The following is a 23780-nucleotide window of genomic DNA, read 5'->3' as shown; positions in this document are numbered from 1 at the left end:
AATGTTGGGGATCTTTACCCTCTTGATAGAAAAGACCTTCTAACAACATGTTATTAGGCTTGTCTCTCAAGGGGAACCCAAGTTGATGACGAGCCAAAGCAAGGTTGTAGTTAATTCCTCCTTGTGTACCAATGAGAGGCACATTAGAGAATTCACGATAACTATGAATAATATCCAAACTGCTTAATGACAGATCATACCAAACTATATCATCATTAGTGAGAGACATAAGTCTCTGAGACCACCTTAGATATTGTTTGTTCTCCACAAAAGCAGGCGTCTGAGGCAAGTGCGAAATAAACCACTTGTACAGAAGAGGAGTATAACAGACAATCGCTCCACCACCCTTAGAATTCCTTAGATGTAAAGAGAAATACATATCACCCAACAAAGTAGGCACAGGATTCCCAATCAAGAAAAGTCTAATGGCGTTAACATCAACAAAACTATCAATGTAAGGGAACAAAGATAATCCATAGATGAGCAACACAAATATAGCTTCAAAAGCATCCACACTACCAGCTTGAGCAAAAGTGGTAGCTTCCTTGATGAGGAAAACAGATGGCAATCCAAATAACCCTTCTTTCTTCACCCAATGAGCCTCTATCTCAGACTTCTTAAAGTGAAGAGCTTCAGCAATAATACAAGATCGGGGAATCTCCTCCAATCCACTTAAAGGCACTCTACTAGAAACAAGTATCCCCAAAAGATGAGAATACTCCTCAAAGGTAGGCACAAGCTGAAAATCTAGGAAAGTGAAACAATGGTAGAGAGGATCATAGAACTGCACCAATACACTCAATAATCCTTCCACTACATCAGCAGACAAAATGGACAGAAGCTTCCCATGATGTTGTTTGAAGTCCAAGGGATCTAATACAAAAGATTCTAGCTTCCTTAACTCTTTCAAGTCGGGACATCTGAAATTGTACTTCTTAGTGTTCCTTCGTCCATAATCCATGGTCTGAAAATATTTGCAAATGACACCTTAGATCCTTGAAATTTCGTGTGATGAATGTTATGATGCGCATAAAATGCATGAATGCAACAATCACAAGTAAGGGATCACACACAAAGCAAACAAAGGTCAAGGGATGAATCAAGTCATTGCCAAGATCAATCATCCATTCTGGTGGATTATGGTTTTCACCTTATCAACACCCAAGTTCCATTGATATTGACAAGACTTGATTGGATCAACCAAGAATCAAGGGTTTGTTGCAAGTCACGAGCATGGAGTTTGGGTAAGAACCATCCCAAAGGAGTGAACTAAGGATAAAACAAGTAGATCATGTTCTAAAAAGCTTATCTTTGTAAGCCAAGAGCGTTGAATCTATAGTGATCCACTAATGGATGAATCATGCATATGAATAAGTTGTTAATGTATGAAAATGATCCCCATGTCAGGTGTTTGGATGGAAATATGAAAAAAAATGGAGGGAAAGTTTTGGGGTACAACATCGTTTAATTACCAACCCCTCACAAACGCTCCATTACACCCAATTAACTTATTTCAAATTTCTAACGCAGTAAACCAACTTGCTACTATAATCTCTTCACATCTTCACCAATTAACATCAAATTAACAGTTTAACAAGCATACTCATGGATTCCTATATTTTCACAACTCCCTAAAACCTTCAAACATTATCAATGGTGGAAAATACATGAACACATTGAAACAGAATTTCATTCATACTTTGACACATGAAATTCCTCATTCATAACAGTAGAAAATCAAATAGGATCATCAGATTCAGAATTCTCAACAAATCAGTTAATCATATCGGGAGATTAAGAACTTCTCTACCATACCCCTCATGCATAAGCCCTTTTTATCAAAATATATTCTCCCCCCTTACTTTAGACTTTTCCAGCAAAATTCTTCCAATCTCTATCAACGGATGCTTTCCCTATGCCTTCTTTTACTCTTTCTCTTTCCCTAACCTCATTTTCCTCTTTTCTCCATAAAATTATATGTACTTCTCAACTTTCTCCTTCTAATTCTTTTCTTACACTAAAAACCTAGTCTCCTCATTAAACTATTCCTACTTTGTCCTTACTTTTCTCTCTAATCCCCACCTTGCCCTTAATAACTCTACAACTTCTATTTTCTTTTTGTCTTTTTGTCTTTTTATTTTATTTAAAGAATAAAATCAAAGCATTATTTTAATTAATAAAATAATTCTAAATTATTCTATCTTTCTCTAATTACTTTCCACACCATACTACAAGGTCACTCACTCTCTCTCTCACCCACATTTATTTATCCACCCATACACACTAATCAAATAAATACACAAAAAGTATAATTAAATCAAAATAAAATAATTTACTAAACATGAGGTGTTACACCTTTCTCAGGCCGGACACCTCTTTCGTGAGAGCTTTCAAGGCTTCGAGATGAGTCTTAGTATCCTGAAGAAAAATTTCTTATGCTCATCCACATGGCGAGTCTTCTCCTCAATAACATCAGAAGCTATCTGATATGACTTCTCTACTACCTTCAGAACATCCATCAAATTCGTTACCCGAGTGGCCAAAATGGAAGGAACGCCATGTACTTTTGCCTCCTCTTGTGAAGAATTGGCAGTTTTAACATCCTCATGCATCGTAACAAGCTCTTCTGGATAATAAAGCGCCTTAGCTCCATAACTTCACATTTCACTTTCCAAGTATGCCTCTCTTTGGTGGGATCACCAAAGTACAAATTTCTCCCCGACAAACAGAGATAAAGGGTAATACAGAAGTAGCTTTAAACATATTGTATATAAGTTCGTAAGTGAGTTCCATCTTATCCCTCTCTGGGAGATTCTGAACAAATAATAAATCCAACGTCAAAACAATAGTAGTCACCTCCTCAGGATTTTGAGGAAGCCGGGAAGAAAAGACATTTGGTATCCTCGGGGATGGATTTACCTCCCATTAAGCACCATCTTCAGAGACACAAGTTCGTTTGGAAGAACCCTCGGCCCAGAGGGATTGTTGATCTTCATCCCGGACCCTCTTTGTTGAAACTGTAGGAGGAATTGATTCCCCTATAGTTAAAGTGGTTGTAGCGTCTAGAAGTTGATCCACCTTGGGAGAAAAAGAATAATTAATTATGGTCGGGATAGGAGAAGGGGTCAGAGCATGAACAATGGTCGCCTGAGGAGTTGTGGCAGATATCGAAGTCCCAGTATTCACCACTGCCTAAATACTTTGAGCATTTGTAAGGTTGTAGAACAAATTTAGTTTGATCACCTTTTTCATGCTATCTGCAAAATGCAATCATGCATGTAAAAAAAAGCATGAATACTTCGCTCTCACTAAAAATCTTCCTCCTCTCCTTCTGGTTAATCGCACTTAAAATAGCTTGAGTGTTAATTTTCCTTTTCTTTGCCTATGTAGGGGGCACCTCACCAAGGTGGAACCCTTCCTCATGGTCAAGCCCGTGAAACCAGTATTTCATTTCTTCCTTGAGTATCATCTCATCCAGAGAAAGAAAACCTTGCTTGGTACAGTAGGAGTGAATGACCTGGTTAAAATTGATCTTATACCAATGCTTTCGATACAAAATCTGACAAAAGTGAGGAAAATCAGCAGGGAGATAGAAGAAAATGAGTTGGGTCGCGGGTATAAGAGGCCAAACCCGGTGAAAGAGGCTTATCCTGAGAAGTACGCCTCATATGAAAAAGATCAAAGAATAATCTAAGGGAAGGGTTCCAAGATTTGTGCTCGGCACATAGCTGAAATATCCTTATGTATGGTGAGGACCCCCAATGAAGTAGGGTAGGAGCGAATTTTAGATATTTCAAGACGGATACCTAAATGTGAGAAAAGGGTAACCAAATCCCTATTCTTGTGAACATACACTCAAAAAACAGGATCACACAATCGTCAAAAGAACTGCATATCCTATTTTTTGGCTCCAATAAAGATGCCTCAGTGCTCATAATCGATGAAGTTATTATTATCTTTGTTTCCACCCATTCATATTCTAGCGCATCCAATTGATCTTGAAGCTCCTAGTAGGATTTCACATAGGCATCACTGTGATCACTATCATCGATCTTCGAGAAATGTTGAACACAAATCCTAGTGCATTCTCTCCTTTGCATATAGGCTTGTATTTCCTCATATGATAAGAGGGGGAAGATGGACCTCGACGCGGTTTATTCCTCTACCCATATTTGATATAAGGGAATCCAATGAACTAGACGAAGAAGTTTCTTCCTCCAAGGAGTTTCCAAATACCCTTTATGAATCAGAATCATCAAATAGGGATATGATTTTTGGTTTTATGTGATGGCTATAAAATGGAGGGAGGTGAGAATCAAGGTTTGCCCCCATTACAAAGGCAAATAAAGTTTCAACTTCATAATCGCTCGCTAGGTCAACTGTCTTATCACTCATCCTGACTAGAAAATAAGAAATGTTGAAGATAAAAGCTTGAGATAAATGGTACATGATTATGTTTGAGGGATGAAGTAGGAGAAGAAGAAAAAAGGCAAAATCTTTAAGCAAAACATTGAAATCGTTTCTAGTAGTACTCTCAACGAAGAGGGAATGAAGATATTTTCTGGGAAAGTAACTATAAGTTTTAATGCTAAGAGTTGCAAAAACTTCCAAAAATTCAATTCACCCTATTTATATGCAACATTAGTTGGAGGGTTCATACCAACTAAAGAAAGAAGTTATAAGATCAACAACTAAATTTCCACTGATGGATACACGCCAACTCAAGTGCATTCAAGCACTCTATAAATTGTTGCATACCCTAGCTACACATGTCAGAAGAGGATAATTAAGCGTCTCAATGATGAAACCACATTTAATGTGCATCTTCCCCATTACTTTTAACTGATTCTAAGTGTTTCAATTCTATTTCACATCAGACAATGTCCTGGAGGACGACTAGTACTATTTAAGGCTTCCCCTAGCTTCTCCATTATTCAAAAAGCCTTGGGGCACCTATTCTTGATCGGGCAAAAACCCAAATGACTAAGGCTTAATCAATACCAAATCTATTAAACTTGACCCAATGTATGAAATAAGTTCACACACTATGAGCAACGTACAATCTCTGATCTTCATTTTTTACTACAATCATCTTTAATCTTGAACTAACTTCAACATTGGAGTGCTAACCATGTAGGTTCACTAAAAGTTACCGTAAAGGAGATCAAAGCCACCATTAAAGACCATTAATTCTTCAATTCCACCCATTTCTGGTTCTCGAATAGAATATAATGCAAAATCGTTCCAAAGAAAAGACTATGCCCAGAAAAAAAATCACATTCATTAACTTTCTAATCCCAACTCATGAGTGTAGAAAACTTTTATTCCCAGCCGTTGACATTAATTTTATGTAAAAATAATTGGTTATTCTACCACATACGCATTATTTTATTTTTATAATATTTTTTTATCTATAATTATTAAATATTATTAATTAAGAAGAATTTGATAATAAAAAATTCCTATAATTTTAAGGTATTGTCAAACACATTTTTATGAAAAAAGTATTCTTAAAAAGTATTATCTTTGGAAAAATTGCACCTAAATTATTTTTTTTATTCCGATAAAAAAGATTATTTACAAAGTTAAAATTATTTAACAAACGCTCAATGGTCTAGAACAATCGAAGAGGTTTGACCGATGTCTCTACATAGCTCAAACAAAAAAGTTAAAGAACAAATTTATCATATCCAATAAAAATAAGTTATTTATATATAAATCTAGAGGCAAATAAATAAAAGGCAAAAAAAAATTCTAATGATTGAAATAAAAAACAACATAAGCTTTCAAATACAGTAATAATAAATTTTTAATATAATATTGATAAAACATCCATACTCATATATTTTCATAGACTCCATAATAATAATAATAATAATAATAATAATAATAATAATAATAATAATAATAATAATAATAATAATAATTTAAAACCACTTTTTATCATACATGAATAAACAATCATAAATATCTTAGTTGAAAAGTTTTAAACAAACTAATGACTTATTTTTTCAATTGAAATGAGACTTTTATTATAAATTATTACACGAGAAGAATGTGTTGCTTTAACACCACCAAGCTCTTCAATCATATGGGTACATAAATGAAAGTAGACTAGTTCTCCATCTTTCTTTACAAAGAACATATCACCATTTTTTCCGGCTCCAATCGGATACTCAATATTGGGACAGAGTTCAAAAACAAAAAGTTTAGTCCATGATTCTTTCACACCGAGTTCACCCAAAATTGATATGTGAAAGGTAGTTGTATTATAATACCATGAAATATAAGCAATGACACCATTTAGTATCAACAATTTTCGCTCCACCATCCATATTTCATCTGCATTTATGTCTAAGGGAATAAGTGTTGTAAAGAACACCTCGGGCGTCAAATAAAATGACACTAAGTAATGTTGTTTATTTTTTTCACAATTAGAAAACCAGTGACATATTCCATCCATGTATAATCCCTCAATTAAAACGTTATTCCAACATCTAGTCAAACAACAAGTAGGAATGATAACATTAATTTGTCTCCATAAGTTACATCTTAAACTATAAATCTCTCATACATGCCCATATGATACATCTTTTCTTGAAGACTCAATATCTTTCCATTTCACACCGGGAGGAAGAATAGAATACTCATCCATTGGAAAATAATATACAAGCCTAATAATCTTTTAGTCCTCACTAATAGCGTCATAACCAAAACCATAAATTTTCTTTCAATTGTCTCGATAAGGTGGCACAGAGTCAACAACAGAGCTATGAGGAATGACTTTGAGTTCATCCGTAGTTGGGTTCCACACTCCAATTTCATCGGATGACTCAACTCAGAGAATTCCTGTAATGCTACCAGAGTTTGAAATATGAAATTGGGGTTCCTCTTCATTAAATGGATTTGGATAGTCTAATTTGACTCTATTCTCAAACTTGTCACCAAAAAGTGAATATAAAGAGGTAACAAGACTATTATTAGGATCATAAACACATTGCTTTAAGAGGAGAGAAGTATGATGGTAATAAGATTGAGCAATGGATATAAAATTGGTGTGAAACAAAGTCATGAAACTAGGGTTCTCGAATAAGGCAAACCATGTTTTGCGTACGCATCTAAATCTTTTCAAAGATTTTAAAGGGAGTTTTGATAGAATTAAGAATGCAAGATCATCGAGTATGTAATTCCTTAACTTTTCACCTGAAGATTTTGTCATCGCCGACAATGCACAAGATCAAACAGCAGCAACGTCAACCCTGTTTAAAAATTGAATTTGTAATTATTATTCTTTCGATCGCTGAATTTACACTGGTGTTTTTAATGTATTTGAATAACTTTCATAGAAACAAAAAATCAAATGAGAATTTCATAGAAACAAAAAATCAAATGAGAATATACTTTAAGAACAAAATAGAAAAAACAAAAAGTAATTGATATTACCATATCATGAACAACAATGAGATCAATCCGAATAATACTAATCGGGAAAAAAGGAAAGATAAGATGTTGTACCGGAACGAAGATCATCAAAAGGCTAAGGATGTTATTGATGAAGGACATGCAAATCGATGTGAATTTCAAACACAAACGCAGAGACAACAACCAGGAAGCTCAAAATAGAAAACTATATGAAGACTTAAATAAGAAGTGACATTAATAATTTAGATTTTATATTATCTCATCATTTTATTGGGTTTTTTTTGCAATATTAGACTTTATTTTACTATCTTTTTTCTTAAGAAAGCCAAAAAAAAGATTTTACTTTCTTTTAAATGATTCTATTTTAAATTATCTTACATATTTGGTCATTAATAATTTAAATTTTGTATTATCTCATTACTTTACTGATTTGTTTATTCAATATTAGGCTTTATTTTATTGTATTCTCTTTAAGAAAGAGACAAAAGATTTTACTTTCTTTTAGATGATTCTATTTTAAAATTATCATACATCCTTCCTTACTAAATAATTTTTAAATAGATTCCTTTTTTTAAATAACCATTTTAAAAATCAAAAATCAAAAATAATCAGTAACTAAAAAAAATTACCAAAATAACCATGTTTTGAAGAGGATGCGCCATATGAATTGACGCATCTGTAATGCATGAAGAGGAGGCATCAATAGCATTGGCGTATGCATTGGACTCCTCATGAGGAGGCGCCAATACTAATGGCGCATGCATTGGCCCTCATGAGGAGGCGCCAATGCTCCTGGTGCGTATGTGCATTTGGTTGGTGTATGTGCCAATTCATCTGGCGCATACACCCCTTGTATTATTTTTTAAACTTTTTTTAAATTTTTTAGTTTTTTAAATTTTTTTAATTATTAATTATTAATTTTCATTATTTAATAATAAGAAATAGTAATGAAAAAAAATAAATTCATTGATGATGTAATAATTGGTTACATTGGACTGACAATAAAATAATGACTGACCCGATTATAACGTCCCCCTATTCAACATTCAGGTGTGTTAGTTTGTCTCCGAGGTCTCCCACGATTTTCTTGAGGTGTTTGGGGTCTTTGTGTGTTGACCTGATCGAGTGATGGCTAGTTAGAAGGTCCAGTGGAAGTTCCAACGGTATTTGACAAATGTGTCATCATTTGCTCCCAATATTCGGAGGGGCTCTAGCGAACGGCGCTTCCGTAATGGAGTTCGGTGCCCATGTCATTGTAGTTAGGTCGTTGGGGTTGGGTGAATTAGGGACGATATAGTTGCCCAAATTAGGACATTGAGTCGTTTTGGAAACAAAGCAATGGTTCCTAGGGCGTATTGTAGTTAAACAACGGTTGGGTGTTATGTTGATGGGATGTTTGGGTGGTCATTGGTGGGGGACTCCGATGAAGTGACCAATATGAATCATTTAGGCTATAGACGGTTATGGTTACGGGGTTTGATTCTTGGTTTTTGTGTTTGGGTGGGTGGTATGAATGGATTGCAACGTTGGATGGTTGGTTGTTGGGTGGTTGGCATGAACGTGTTGTGATGTTGGGTGTTTGGTTGTTGTGTGTATGTGGTTGGTTGATGTTGTGTGGTTGGTTGTTGGGTTTGTGTGGTTTCACATTGGTGTTGGGTGGTGAATTATTGTGGGGCGTACAATGACGAAGCAAGTTGGCGTGGATCCATCAAATATCGCGGCTCAGATACAAATTACTGAGTTGTTACCGACCTAAACCATGTCATATATTGTTGAGTCGGCCTTGCACCATGGATGACTGGTTCGTTTAAGATGTATTGTCGTTGATTCCTCCATTGACGACACATCTCTTTTGTGATGTCTTTCCAATCAGAATAATCCCATTGTGCATCAACCCTTTTTTATGCCAATTCCCCAAACATGTGGGAGATTCTGGAATCTCTTGTAGCATTCTGAACTGCAGTTTGACCTAGTCACTCTGTGAATTTCCACCGTAGTGAATGGTACAATCGGTGTCTTCACTGTCCAAACTGCAGCATCGTCATGGTTCACATCATGATCCAGACCCAGATATGGCCTCCAGATAAACTATAAAACAATACGAAACGATTAGATGGAAAATAATTTGAGAAGTATTTTTAAATTAAAATATAGTTCGGTAGGATTATTAAATCGTCGTGTCCAATGTGGTCAAATAGATTGCGATAGACTACAATAGCGTGTTTCGGACACCTGTTGTAGTTCATTCCCCTTACTGACCATCTTAGATAAAAAAGAAGTGAAAATATTATTTATTGTTAATTATAATATAAAATATAATTAACTAAATGGTAAATGGTAAAGTGTTAGACTTACTTGGTTGCAAACGGGAACACGAATGTACGCTCATTTATCGGGGCGAGCGACGAAATTCTTGACCAACCCCAAGCTTGAAGCAAATATGCACATGAAAAAAAATGTACAGGTATTCTTTTTTGCAGTTTTATACATTGCATTATATAGTTGGGCCAACATAGCTGAACCCCAACTATAAGTCTTTACCTTATTAATGTTGCATAATAAAGGTAAATACATTATATTTATATAATTACCTGTACTTTCTGGAAACAAAAAATTACCAAATAAAATCATAATATAACATTGAGCTTTTATTATTTTCTCATACTCGGTTGAATCTTTGGACAATACTATACTGGCATAATAATGTTTAAGGTATTTTAAATTTATACCTTGCCCCCTTGCTTGACCAGATGTGTCTCCCTCAATTTCATCGTCTAACAAAGGGGCATCCAATAATTCATTGCAGATATTGTCGTCTTGGTTAACTCTACCATTCATTGCCTTTACATCTATATGGAGACCTAACAACATGTACACGTCCTCAAGTGTGACGGTACACTCACCAATCGGAAGGTGATATGTGTGGGTCTCCAGCTCTCCAACAAAGCCAGAATGAACTTGTAGTCCGCCGAGTACGAAACAATGTTGAGTAGATTTCCAAATCCACATCCTCTAATATATGGTTCTATTAAAGGATCATGGGGTACATATTCATGTACATGACATCTAAACCGCTTCGGGTCCTAATAACAAAAAAGTAAGAAAATACAATAAGAAGAAGAAATACATAATCAACAAACACAACTCTATAAGAAGTAAGAAAAACATAGATACCAAAGGTATAAGACTAAAAACAGAAAAAGTAAAAAGAGAGAGATAACGTACAAATGCCGAGATATTCTCGAGTGTGCCTCTGTGTTCATCACCCATAATCAACAGAGACATGATTTGATTTTGCAGAGCTTGAGTATGGTAGAGGATTAGTGTGACAAAGAAGAATAGAACTGAGAATTGATGAAGATGATTTGATATGGTTGATATGAGAGGCTATTTATAGATGAATGAGTGAGTAGGTTTGCAACCTAAGAAGAATGGGATTGGTTGCATATAATGGCAAGAGAACACAATGGAATGACAAAATTCAGAAACCATGTAAAGAATCTTTCTTCTAGGCGCATGTGAAGAATCCACATGCAAAGGGAAGAGGCGCCCTTCCTCTTGGCGCCTACATGTGATTCTTCACATGCAAGGAAGAGGCATCCTTCCTCTTCGCACCTTAGTATAGGGAAATAGGAAGGGGTGCCCTTCCTGGTGGCGCCTTTGTACATCTTTTGTGAAGGGGCGCCCTTCCTCTTGGCGCCCAAGTTAGTTTATGGCGCCTAGGGAATGGGCTCTTGTGGGGAATATTAGGGCACATGGATGCCTTGGTTCATAAATTCCTTGATTCCCTGGCGCATGTGTGTTCTTGTCACTTTTTCACTGCATGTTAGATTCTTTTTACTATATGCATGGTCAAGTCTGTACAGACAATGACCAAGTTATCAATATAACTACCAAGTTATAAATGTAACACTATTTATGATGTGCAGATGAACAACTTACCAATACATTCAATTCCAGTAAAGCTATTTACATATTTAATATTTGAACAAAATGTCTTCCACACAACATTACATGATCAGTGTCAATGTCGAAGGTGAAATATTTGATCATGAGTTGTTCGGTTTTTGTTTTTGAAACATAGAGGTAACTTGGTTTACAATAAATCGACGATCAAACTTTTCACATCTGAAACAAAGAATAGAAAAGAAATTACAGTGTAGTAATATGGGCCAAATCAACTATAAAAATCCGGTTTGGTTTGTAGTAAACCAGGTAAAATTTTATCAGAAGAAGATTCGAGATGATGACGATGTTCATCATATGTTTGTCAGTCACGAACATTCCGGTTACAACGATATAGAGTTGTATATATTACCACATCAAGAACAGGTGTCTTAGTTTATTGATCAATCACAAGTGTTTTGTGAGACTGATGACGAACAAGCTGAGGTGAATGTTCCAGATGACGAAGAAGAAGGAGCCGAGATCATGGTTGATTCAATGGTGAACGCTGAAGTGGAAGAGGAGCCAATACCAGCAAGTCATGTATGCTTCCCACCCCAACACATGACAAGGTTGAATTTGGGTTCAGATGAACCTTCAACAGATGTATGGTACAATCCTTACGTGCAGATGCAAGGATCTTTGAAACAAGGAGACATATTTCGCACAAAAGGGGAATGTGTAAAAGCCATTAAGAAATTCCACATACAACTATCAGCTGATTTCAGAGTTAAACAGAACTGACGTATTGAGGTATAAAGTTTATTGTCCGAATAAGCATTGTCTTTTTAGGTTGTCAATTTCGTACCGGAAGAGGAGCGAGTCTTGGGAGATTGGATCAATGGGTCCAGATCACACATGCATGCTGACAAACCCAATGCAGGATCATCGTAAATTAAGTTCTCGCCTAATATGCAATAAAATATTTTCTATCATTGGCGACAATCCGTCATTAAAGGTGAGTACAATAATCTCGCATATTAGGGAAGAGCACGAGTACACTCCATCATATAGGAAGGCATGGATAGCTAGGACAAAGGTTGTTGCAAAAGTGTTTGACAATTGGGAGGAGTCTTACAAACAACTTCTAAAATACATGTTGGCCTTAAGCCTAAGTGAATGGAACCATCCTAGTATTCATCATGAATGAACTAAGAACAAGGGGACAATGATCAAGCAAAGGTACCAAACATTCAATGGGTGAAAAGTGGATGAAACTACGGTTTAGGGCTATCTAGATGAAAATTCAAGCACTAAGACCAAATCGTCCTAAAGCGCGCCCTTCAACCAAGGTCTTTGAATCAATCATGATGTTTCACCAACAAGTCTTCAATAGGTGAGCCTCCCCCAATTATGGTTTTGATAGCCAAGACAAGGCTCAAGGAAGCTCCAAAAGGTCCCATCATCATATCATCAAAAATAAGGGTTTGAAAGCCTTTAGGGTTGCTTTGATGACACCTTGTTAAATCCACACCTCCATAATTAGATAATTAGGGTTTCACATCCCCTGTGCTTTGATGAATAGCCAAGCCATACTTTTGAAGCTTGATCGACACACAAACCATATCTTTGTAAGCCAAGAGCTTTGAATCTATAGTGATTCACTAATGGATGAATGATTGATCAGTCACCATTTATATTGAGTTTTCATTACAGATTCGACGCAAAACAGAGACATTTGACACACTGTGCAAGCATTTATGGTACATTTCGAGTTAATTTTACTTCCGTTATTTTATTTACGCATTTTTAATCTTTGTTATGTTTTACCTTTTATTATCTTGATTTTATGCGTGGGATAGCTGTGTTTATGTCCGACAGATCCAGGTTGAAGAACTGGAGAACTCAGAAGAAGACAGTGCGAGATTCCGGCATGCAAAGGAGCCAGAAAACCCTGGGACGGGAGGCCTGACACGTCCACCCGTGTCACCTGACACAGGCCGTGTCAGGGAAAGGGAAGCAAAGGAAGGAAAAAAGTAGCCTGACACGGCCACCCTTGTCAGCTGACACGGCCACCTGTGTCAGCTGACACGGGCCGTGTCAGGCAGAAACTCCTACCGTGTTAGCCTTTGCATGGGCGTGTCAGGAGAAACATTAGGCTGACACGGTCACCCGTGTCAGCCCAAGCCCAAAATTTCCAATTTTCTCGGGCTTTTCATTCTGCGGGCTTTTTGGAGACATCCTTGGACCTGTCCAACTGCTGCTGGGAACTTTCACTATAAAAAGAGGTCTTCTGCCAAAGAAAAAATCATCTTGGAATACAGAAAACCACAGTATTGTGAAGCAATCGAGTATTACAGAGATCAAGGCAGTTGGAGAGCTGAAGAGATTCATGAGCGGGAGCGATTCAAGATCAAAGCCATCCAATTACTTGTAATGTGTAATTTTTATCTTGAATTTGTTTTAAACAATATGAGTAGCTAAACCCCCCAATGCTAGGGGGTGTCCCTGATTTAGAATTGTAATGAATTTGAGTTTACATTTGCATTTATAATATTTTGTTTACGGTAACCTTTTGATGTGTTTATTGCTTTCTCTTTCGGACCAATTGAGATTGATTTGTGGTTATCAATTAGGATGGACCGCCATTTATAAGGTTTTCATAAGGTTACTCTACAGTAGGTATTACCTAGGACTAGGGATACCCTGTATGAACCAGAGCATTCTTGATATCATACAGCTTAACTTCACCCTAATTGGCTATGGACATAGGAATTAAGGTAGAATGATTAAAGGTTTTCTCACCATGGACTTGGGAGAAAATACCCTTGAGAACTGGTAGTAATTGATATTTGTTGATGCAATAGTAACTCAAAGTTGTTACAGGGATAAATCATACACCTTCCCTGGCATTGTTCCTTTTTCTCTATAAACCCTTATTTTCATATTTCTTTACCTTTATTTTTATTATTATATTTTTACACTCAAAAACCAAATTAATACTTTTTGTTTAATTGAATGATAATTTAAACTCAATACTAACGTGCAGTCCTTGAGATCGACATTCGGGGAATTTCCCCATTATTACTATAAAAGGCAAAATAGTACACTTGCTATTTTCCCGATCAAGTTTTGGCGCCGTTGCTGGGGACTGCCAAAAATATCGAGTTTAATTTTATTTCAATTAAAATTTTGTTGCTCTGCAATAAAATTATTTTCTTGTCATTTATAATTTACTAATTTGTGTATGCGAGGAAAACCCTCAGCTGAAATTCTTTTTGACGCAGAGATCGAGAGAACCCTTCACAGAAGATGCAGAGAACAAAGAGTGGATTCTACAAAAGAAAGTACCTTGGATCAACCAGAAGTCAAGGAACCAATGGCTGAAGTTCCTCCAATTCCACCTCTTCAACCTCCGGAAAGACTCCTAGGTGACTATGGAGGTGCAAATGCACCGGGTGGTCGACTGACCATTGTTAACCAACCGGTGAATGTAACAAACTTTCAACTACATCGTAGCACGATCAATCAATTGGAAAGAAAACCTTTCACCGGAAAGGTTAATGAAGATGCCAACAAACACCTGCAAAGATTCCTGACCATGAGCACCACCCTGAAAATTGATGGTCATACTGATGAAGCAAAAAAATTAAGAATGCTCCCGTTCACTTTAGCTGAAGACGCGGAAGAATGGTTCTATTCTCTCCCTACCGGTAGTATCACCTCCTGGGAGGAGATGGAAACTGCATTCTTAAATGAGTAGTTTCCAGCATCAGTATTCCTGAGAAAAAGGTATGAAATTTTGAATTTCAAACAGAAGGATGGTGAATCCTTGGGAGACACTTACAAAAGGTTCAAAAAAATATTAGTCGCGTGTCCCACTCATAATATGGATCAGACAGAACAAATGCAGATGTTCGTTAATGGGTTGAAAATAAAGACAAAATAGTTTATTGATACAGCAGTCGGTGGCTCAACAAATTTCTCAACAGCCACTGGTATCAAGAGGATTATTGAAGCTATAGCTGCCAATGAGCATCTAGAGCTATATGACAGGTGTATCAATCAGCCAGACGGGGTAATTGATCTAAAATTAGAGACAAATAAAAATCCGTCTGGAAGACACTGTTGGTGCCGAAGTAGACAAAAAGCTGAAAGCTATGAATATAGGTACTCAACAGATAGCAGAGGTTCAGGAAGCTCAGGTAAGCACTTGTGAAATCTGTAATGGACCTCATCATACGGTCTATTGTTTTGCGACTCCCCAACAGATTGAAGAAATAAAATTCTTGAAGCAAAATAATCCCTATTCTAACATGTACAATCCAGGTTGGAAGAATCATCCAAACTTCTCCTGGAAAGATCCAGAAGGGAATGTTCCACAACAGGGCCAAGGTCAATATCAGACTCAGTATTAACAACAGCAAGCTCCAAGGAAAGCAGACTGGGAGATTTCCATTAAAAACATGGCAGCTCAAAATAGGCAATTTGAAGAAGAGACTAGAAACAATCAGAAAAACACCATCGCCTCCCTAAAGAATCTTGAAGTTCAGCTGGGGCAGATAGCATAGCAACTAGCAAGTTCTCGAACACCAGGTTCCTTACCAAGTGAAACAGTTCAAAGTCCGAGAGGTCAGGAGAATGTTAATATTGTCACGACGACAAAGAAAAAGGCTGCTAAAAAGAAAAAAATTATATCACAAAGTGAGCTGACTAAAGAGGCAACTACAAAAGGAACTAAATCAGTGATTAAGTTGCCCTACCCTCAGAGAGTGACAAAGAAGGAACCTAGCGAGTCAGACTTGGAGAAATTCATGACAATGGTTGAGAGTCATATGTATGTGTTTGAAGCACTCGAAAGAATGCACATGTACAAGAAATTCATGAAAGAGAGACTGGCCAAAAAGAAACCAACCACCGAAGAACAGGTATCCTGGAAGGAACAGTATAGTGCAAACTCACTGGGGCAGAAAATCCCTAACAAAGAGAAGGATTCGGGAACGATAACAGTACCATGCACAATTCAAGAAAGAACTTTCAAAAAGGTACTAATAGATTCTGGAGCTAGTGTGAATCTGATGCCGTTATCGATCTATCACAGGCTGGGCATTAAAAATATCAATGATATAAAAACCAATCTGAAGTTTGCGGATCACTCAAGAAAAGATGCATATGGTATAGCTGAAGATGTGCTGGTAACAATAACAGACTTTGCTGCATTATATGGGAAAACACTAGCTGGTGACTAATGTCTTGATTGATGTCATGACATGGTGTGTATGTGTGACTGCATTGTAGGTTAGAATAACTAACTGTACTCTGATGTCTTGACTGATGTCATGACACACTAGAGTAGTTACTGCAGGATTAGCTAATACAAGATTTATTGAATGTCAAACTGGATGCTGTGACATTCATACCTGTCAGCAGATACTAAGGAATAGAACAGCTGGTGTTCTGTTAGAACTTAGTATTTATTTCCAGTCTGGTTATCAAGGAAATACCAGACCTGGCATAAGGCCTACTGACTGAATGTCAAACTGGATGTTATGACATTCATCATTGACAGCATATACTGAACATTAGACAGAGTGGTGTTCTGCTATACTTCAGCATGTTACTTAGTCTGTTCTTCAAGATGATAACATAACTAACTTAAGGCCAAATGTGTAAATGTCAAATTGGATACTTTGACATTTATTAATGTAAGTTGTTACTGTAGTATGGTCGTTTTGATCATGTACAGGTCAGCAAAATTGTACAGTCTGTTTTCTGGAAAAACAGACTCAGCATATGATCCTTGATGTCAAGCTGAATGTCGTAACATTCATTCCTGATAGCATATGCTATATTGTAGGTTGTTCAGTTTTCTGTTTCAGCTTTTTCTCAGGCTATTCTTCAGGGATTCAACAGCTTAGAGAAAATCCAGGAAATCAACAACCAAGCTACATTTAATGAACCTAACAAATAGCCTATTTGTTAGTAACCTAGATGTTGAATTTATGGGAACTCGCGTGACCTTAAAGTCAGGAGAATACAAGTGCAAAAGCCCAGGTACTGCAATATAAAAGGAAGTCGTTCCTTCATTCAGTTTTGGGGATTTTGAGGCGTGAAGATTTAGTGTGTCCATCATACTTCACTGCTGTATTTTTGTGAGTCTTGTATTAGACATATCTTGTAAGCCAAGCCATTATCACGTTGATGATTGTTTTGGTATAGGGTGTTCATTGAGTTGTAAGTGTTGTGTCGCTCAAAGCTTTTAAGCGTGAGTGTTGTGTATCTTGATTAAAGCTATTAAGCACAATCAAGAGTTGTTTGAAGTGTGACTTCAAAGTTATCTTTAATATTGAATAAAGGTAGTAATCACTGAGGTGATTGAGGGGGAGTGAGTAGGAACTCTGATCTTAGAGTAAGATTGAAATTGCATTGGGTAGGGATTAAGTGACAAGTTGTAAACGGGTGAGTTTAGCTTTGAATTAATACTACTGATAGTGGATTTCCTCCCTGGCTTGGTAGCCCCCAGATGTAGGTCATGTTGGACTGAACTGCGTAAAAAATTACTTGTGTTATTTACTGCACTTACTTTTAAGTTCTGCATAATTCTTGTCTGTGCAGAATTGGATGTCATAATAACCCGTGTGACATCTAAAGTCTGATAACTAGAATTTCAATTGGCATCAGAGCAGGCACCCTGCCTGTGAATTTCTGGGTGAGATCTAGGGAAGTTACTTTCTAGTACCATGGACAAGGATATAGGACACTCAAATAGACCACCCATGTTGGATGCCTCTAATTATGATGACTGGAAGCCTCGTATGATAGCCTTCTTAAGGTCTCTAGATAGCAAAGTCTGGAGAGCTGTCAACAAAGGATGGGAACATCCAACAAAGACAGGTGAAGATGGAGTCAGTGTGCAGATTCCTGAAGAAGAGTGGGACAAGGAGCAAGAGGCATTAGCTCTTGGAAACTCCAAGGCCTTGAATGCATTGTTCAATGGAATCAGTAAGAACATCTTCAGGCTGGTGCACCACTGTGAACTAGCTAAGGAAGTTTGGGATACCCTCAAGGTAACTCATGAAGGTACTTCCAAGGTGAAGATGTCCAAACTTCAGATGCTGACCACCAAGTTTGAAAATCTGAGGATGAAAGAGGATGAGACTATTCATGACTTTCACATGAATATTCTGGAAATTGCAAACACCTCTGGTGGACTAGGTGAGAAAATGGCTGAAGAGAAACTTGTAAGAAAGATTCTCAGGTCCTTGCCGAAGAGATTTGCTATGAAGGTCACAGCCATAGAGGAGGCGCAGGACATCTGCAATATGAAGGTGGATGAGCTAATTGGTTCCCTTCAAACCTTTGAAATGGGCTTCTGTGAGAATGCTGAGAAGAAGAACAAAAGTATAGCTTTTGTATCTAATGCTGAAGAGGAGTCAGAAGCAGGAGATACTGGAGGTGATGAAAGTATATCAGAAGCCTTAGCCATGCTTGGGAGACAGTTCAACAAGTTCGTGAAGAAGATTGATTAAAGAGGTAGACCTAATGTCAAGAACATCCCGTCTGACATTAAGAAAAGATCAACTTCTGATGAGAAGTTCAACCACGACACGGGAATCCAATGTCATGGTTGTGAAGGGTATGGACACGTCAGAGCTGAATGCCCTACTTACCTCAAATTGCAAAATAAGGGGCTAGCTATCACATGGTCTGAAGGAGATTCTGAAAGTGAATCTGAAGGAGAATCTGCTAAACATGTCACTGCACTGACAAGTGTTTGTGCCACTGATGATGATTCAAGTGCAGATGAACTGACCTTTGATGAACTTGCTGCAGCGTACAAGAAGCTATGTGTCACCAGTGCAGAAGTACGTGTACAAGGAGAAAAGCAGAAGAAACTCATCAAGGAGCTGGAAGATGAGAGACTGAAGCATCTGACGGCCATAAAGGATCTAAATGGTGAGATAACCATGCTAACCTCCAAGCTGAATCAGATGACTAAATCCATCAGAATGATGAATAAAGGAACTGACACCTTGGAAGAGATCCTGAAGATAGGACAGAAGTCTGGAACCACATCTGGTTTAGGCTTTGGGAAAAGATCCTCAGCTGAGCGCAAACGCCCAAAGGCTAAAGTTCAGAAATCCAAAGGGAAGTCACATCCAATGTCTCAACATCGAGGAACCAGGATGACTAATCATCAGAAGAGGAAGTTCCAGAAATGGAAATGTCACCACTGTGGTAGGCTGGGGCATATAAAAGCCTTCTGCTACAGGCTACATGGTTACCCAAACCAAGTCCCTCATGGCAGACCTAAGCATAAGACATTTAGGCAAAATGTCACCAGTAAGAAGCGACAATGGTATGCTAGGCTAGCCCACACAGCCCTAAGAGCTTATACCAAAGAAGATTGGTACTTTGACAGTGGATGCTCAAGACATATGACTGGTATGGAGAATATATTGGCAGATATCCAACCTCACAATACCAGCTATGTGACCTTTGGTGATGGGGCTAAAGGAAAAATAAAAGGTGTGGGTAAGCTGGACTACTCTGGAGTTCCAAAACTGAATAATGTGTTGTTAGTAAGAGGACTAACTGCAAACCTCATTAGCATAAGCCAGCTGTGTGATCAAGGGTTCTATGTTCAGTTTACTAAGGAGCTATGTATTGTGACAAATGGGGACAATAAGGAAGTTATGAGAGGATCTAGGTCCAAAGATAACTGCTACCTGTGGGAACCTAAAGTCTCAAACCTCTCCACAATATGCTCTTCAGTCAAGGAAGTACAGGAGGTGAAGCTGTGGCATAGACGCCTTGGACATCTCCACTTACGGGGAATGAAGAAGATCATATCCAAGGAAGCAGTCAGAGGAATTCCAAAGCTACTTATTGATGAAGGAAGAGTCTGTGGAGAATGCCAGGTGGGCAAACAAACCAAGATGTCACATCCGAAGCTGGGACATCCTACTACTTCCAGAGTTCTGGAACTGCTGCACATGGACTTAATGGGACCTATGCAGGTTGAAAGTTTGGGGGGGAAGAGATATGCTTATGTGGTGGTTGATGACCATTCCAGATACACGTGGATAAGCTTTATCAGAGAGAAGTCAGATACATTTGATGTATTCAAAGACCTGTGCATCAGACTTCAAAGGGAAAAGGACAGTTGTGTTGTTCGGATTAGGAGTGATCATGGTACGGAGTTCAAGAACTCCAAGTTTGATGAGTTTTGCTCATCTGAAGGAATAAGTCATGAGTTCTCCTCCCCTATAACTCCCCAGCAGAATGGGATAGTTGAAAGGAAAAATAGAACTATTCAAGAATCTGCCAGAGCTATGATTCATGCAAAGAAGCTCCCCATGCACTTTTGGGCTGAAGCGATGAATACTGCATGCTATGTTCACAATAGAGTCACCTTGAGAAAAGGAACCTCCCCCACTCTGTATGAAATATGGAAAGGCAGAAACCCACTGTGAAGTACTTTCATATCTTTGGAAGTAAATGCTACATTCTCACAGATCGTGAACAGAGAAGGAAGCTGGATCCCAAAAGTGATGAGGGTATATTTCTAGGATACTCCACTAACAGCAGAGCCTACAGAGTGTTCAACTACAGGACCAATGTCCTGATGGAATCCATAAATGTTACTGTGGATGATAAAGAGGAAGGAATCGATGTCATTGAGGATGTTGAAACATTCCTTGACAGTTCAACAGACATTCCAGTCAAGTCTGAAGAAGTACAGGAACCTCCTCCTGAATGTGAAATAGATGCAACCTCCAAAATGCCATCTATCAGAATTCAGAAAGACCACCCAAATGATCTTATCATAGGGGGTCCTAATAGTGGTGTGACTACCAGGTCAAGGGGAATAAGCTCAAATTCCTGTTTTGTATCCAAGGTTGAACCAAAGAATGTGAAAGAAGCCCTGACTGACGAATACTGGATCAATGCCATGCAAGAGGAGCTTGAACAGTTCAAACGGAATGAAGTTTGGGAGCTAGTGCCTAGACCTGAAGGGACCAACATCATTGGTACCAAGTGGATCTACAAGAACAAGTCTGATGAGAAAGGAGTAATTACTAGGAATAGAGCAAGACTAGTAGCTCAAGGTTACACTCAAGTGGAAGGGGTTGATTTTGATGAAACATTTGCTCCTGTGGCTAGACTTGAGTCCATCAGATTGCTGTTAGGTGTAGCATGCATTCTGAAGTTTAAACTGTTCCAAATGGATGTGAAGAGCATATTCTTGAATGGCTACTTGAATGAAGAAGTCTATGTGGAACAATCCAAAGGGTTCAGTGATCCCAACCAACCCAAGCATGTGTACAAGTTGAGAAAAGCCTTGTATGGGTTGAAACAAGCACCTAGAGCATGGTATGAAAGGTTGACCGAATTTCTGACCTCAAATGGATACAGAAAAGGAGGAATAGATAAAACCTTGTTTGTGAAGGATGAAGAAGGCAAAATCATGATAGCTCAAATCTATGTGGATGATATAGTCTTTGGTGGAATGTCAGAGCAAATGGTTCAACAATTTGTTCACTAGATGCAATCTGAGTTTGAAATGAGTCTAGTTGGAGAACTGACCTATTTCCTTGGAATGCAAGTAAACCAAATGGAGGACTCTATGTTTCTCTCCCAAAGCAAGTATGCCAAGAACATAGTTAAGAAGTTTGGTATGGATAATGCTAGGCACAAGAGGACTCCTGCGCCTACTCATCTGAAGTTAACCAAAGACGATGGAGGGCCTAGTGTTGATCAATGCTTGTATAGAAGCATGATAGGCAGTCTACTATACCTAACTGCAAGTAGACCTGACATTTCTTATGCAGTTGGTGTGTGTGCTAGATACTAAGCAGAGCCTAAGGTGAGCCACTTGAATCAAGTCAAAAGGATTCTCAAGTACATCAATGGGACTTGTGACTATGGGATGATGTACTCACATGGGTCTGAGCCTGTCCTATCTGGGTACTGTGATGCTGACTGGGTTGGGAGTGTTGATGACAGAAAAAGCACATCAGAAGGATGTTTCTTCTTGGGAGACAATCTCATATCTTGGTTCAGCAAGAAGTAGAATTGTGTATCTCTGTCCACTGCAGAGGCTGAATACATAGCTGCTGGAAGCAGTTGTTCCCAACTGGTTTGGATGAAACAGATGCTCACTGAGTACAATGTCACTCAAAATGTCATGACATTGTTCTGTGATAATCTCAGTGCCATCAATATCTCCAAGAATCCCATCCAACACCGCAGGACCAAACATATTGATATTAGACACCACTTCATCAGAGATCTAGTGGAAGACAAGGTGATTACTTTGGAACATGTAGCCACTGAACTTCAATTGGCTGACATATTTACAAAGGCTCTGGATGCTACTCAGTTTGAAAACATAAGGGGCAAACTGGGAATATGTCTCTCTGAGACCTTATAGCAACCACTGATGTTTGGGATGTATTGTTTAATATCTCTGCCTATTAAACAATTGGTATTATGCTCTGATTGGTCAACAGATCATAGCTATGCCACTTGCTACAAGTGTGGCAACAAGAGGGTAAGGAGACACCCTAACGTGAGAAGGCCCATGTACCTGCAGGAATTCAAGGACGCTGTTCATGCAGGAGTGGTTCTGGATGTCAGAAACAAAGTCATGGCATCTGATATGGTGGTACCTACTGTAAAGCAAAAGTGGGTGATTACTTGATCAAAGCTGTGAAGCAAGATCAAGTGGATGCTAACTTGGTTGAAATTGTGAAGTAAAACCAAGTATGTAACTCTGTCACTGTTCTCTGGTTATGTTGTTGGCTTTGGCAACATTTTTGACAAAAAGGGGGAGTAATAACCACCACCACCCCTGACAAACAGAGTGGGTCTCTACAACAGACTCTCATGACAGATTCGAAGATTCCCTCCCCTGCAGCTGATGTGTGTTGAAGTTTTGTATTTAACTTCTGCTCCTCTGTATGTGTGCTACTTTGTGAAGTTTTTATTTAACTTCCATGTGTGTGAGTGTGCTGCCACTCTGAGTGTATTAGCTAGGTCTAATTCCTGCTAGATGTGTGATTCCGCTGCTATGAACTCTGTTATGGGGATCAAAGTGTTTTAGCCAAAAATTTGCCAAAGGGGGAGTTTGTAGGTGTTTGATTGGCTGCATTATATGGTAAAACACTAGCTGGTGACTAATGTCTTGACTGATGTCATGACATGGTGTGTATGTGTGACTGCATTGTAGGTTAGAATAACTAACTGTACTCTGATGTCTTGACTGATGTCATGACACACTTGAGTAGTTACTGCAGGATTAGCTAATACAGGATTTATTGAATGTCAAATTGGATGTTGTGACATTCATACCTGTCAGCAGATACTAAGGAATAGAACAGCTGGTGTTCTGTTAGAACTTAGTATTTATTTCCAGTCTGGTTATCAAGGAAATACCAGACCTGGCATAAGGCCTACTGACTGAATGT

General features: G+C 38.1%; 1 pseudogene; it reads right to left on the bottom strand.

The window, feature by feature from the left end:
* Window positions 1-5995: 5995 nt before the first annotated feature.
* LOC127104975 (F-box/kelch-repeat protein At3g06240-like) lies at window positions 5996-7656 on the bottom strand (annotated as a pseudogene).
* Between the last annotated feature and the right edge of the window lie 16124 nt (window positions 7657-23780).

The sequence above is a fragment of the Lathyrus oleraceus genome, chromosome 7 (genome assembly GCF_024323335.1).
Source record: "Lathyrus oleraceus cultivar Zhongwan6 chromosome 7, CAAS_Psat_ZW6_1.0, whole genome shotgun sequence".
Lineage (NCBI taxonomy): Eukaryota > Viridiplantae > Streptophyta > Magnoliopsida > Fabales > Fabaceae > Lathyrus > Lathyrus oleraceus.
This window is presented reverse-complemented; position numbering and strand designations above follow the sequence as displayed.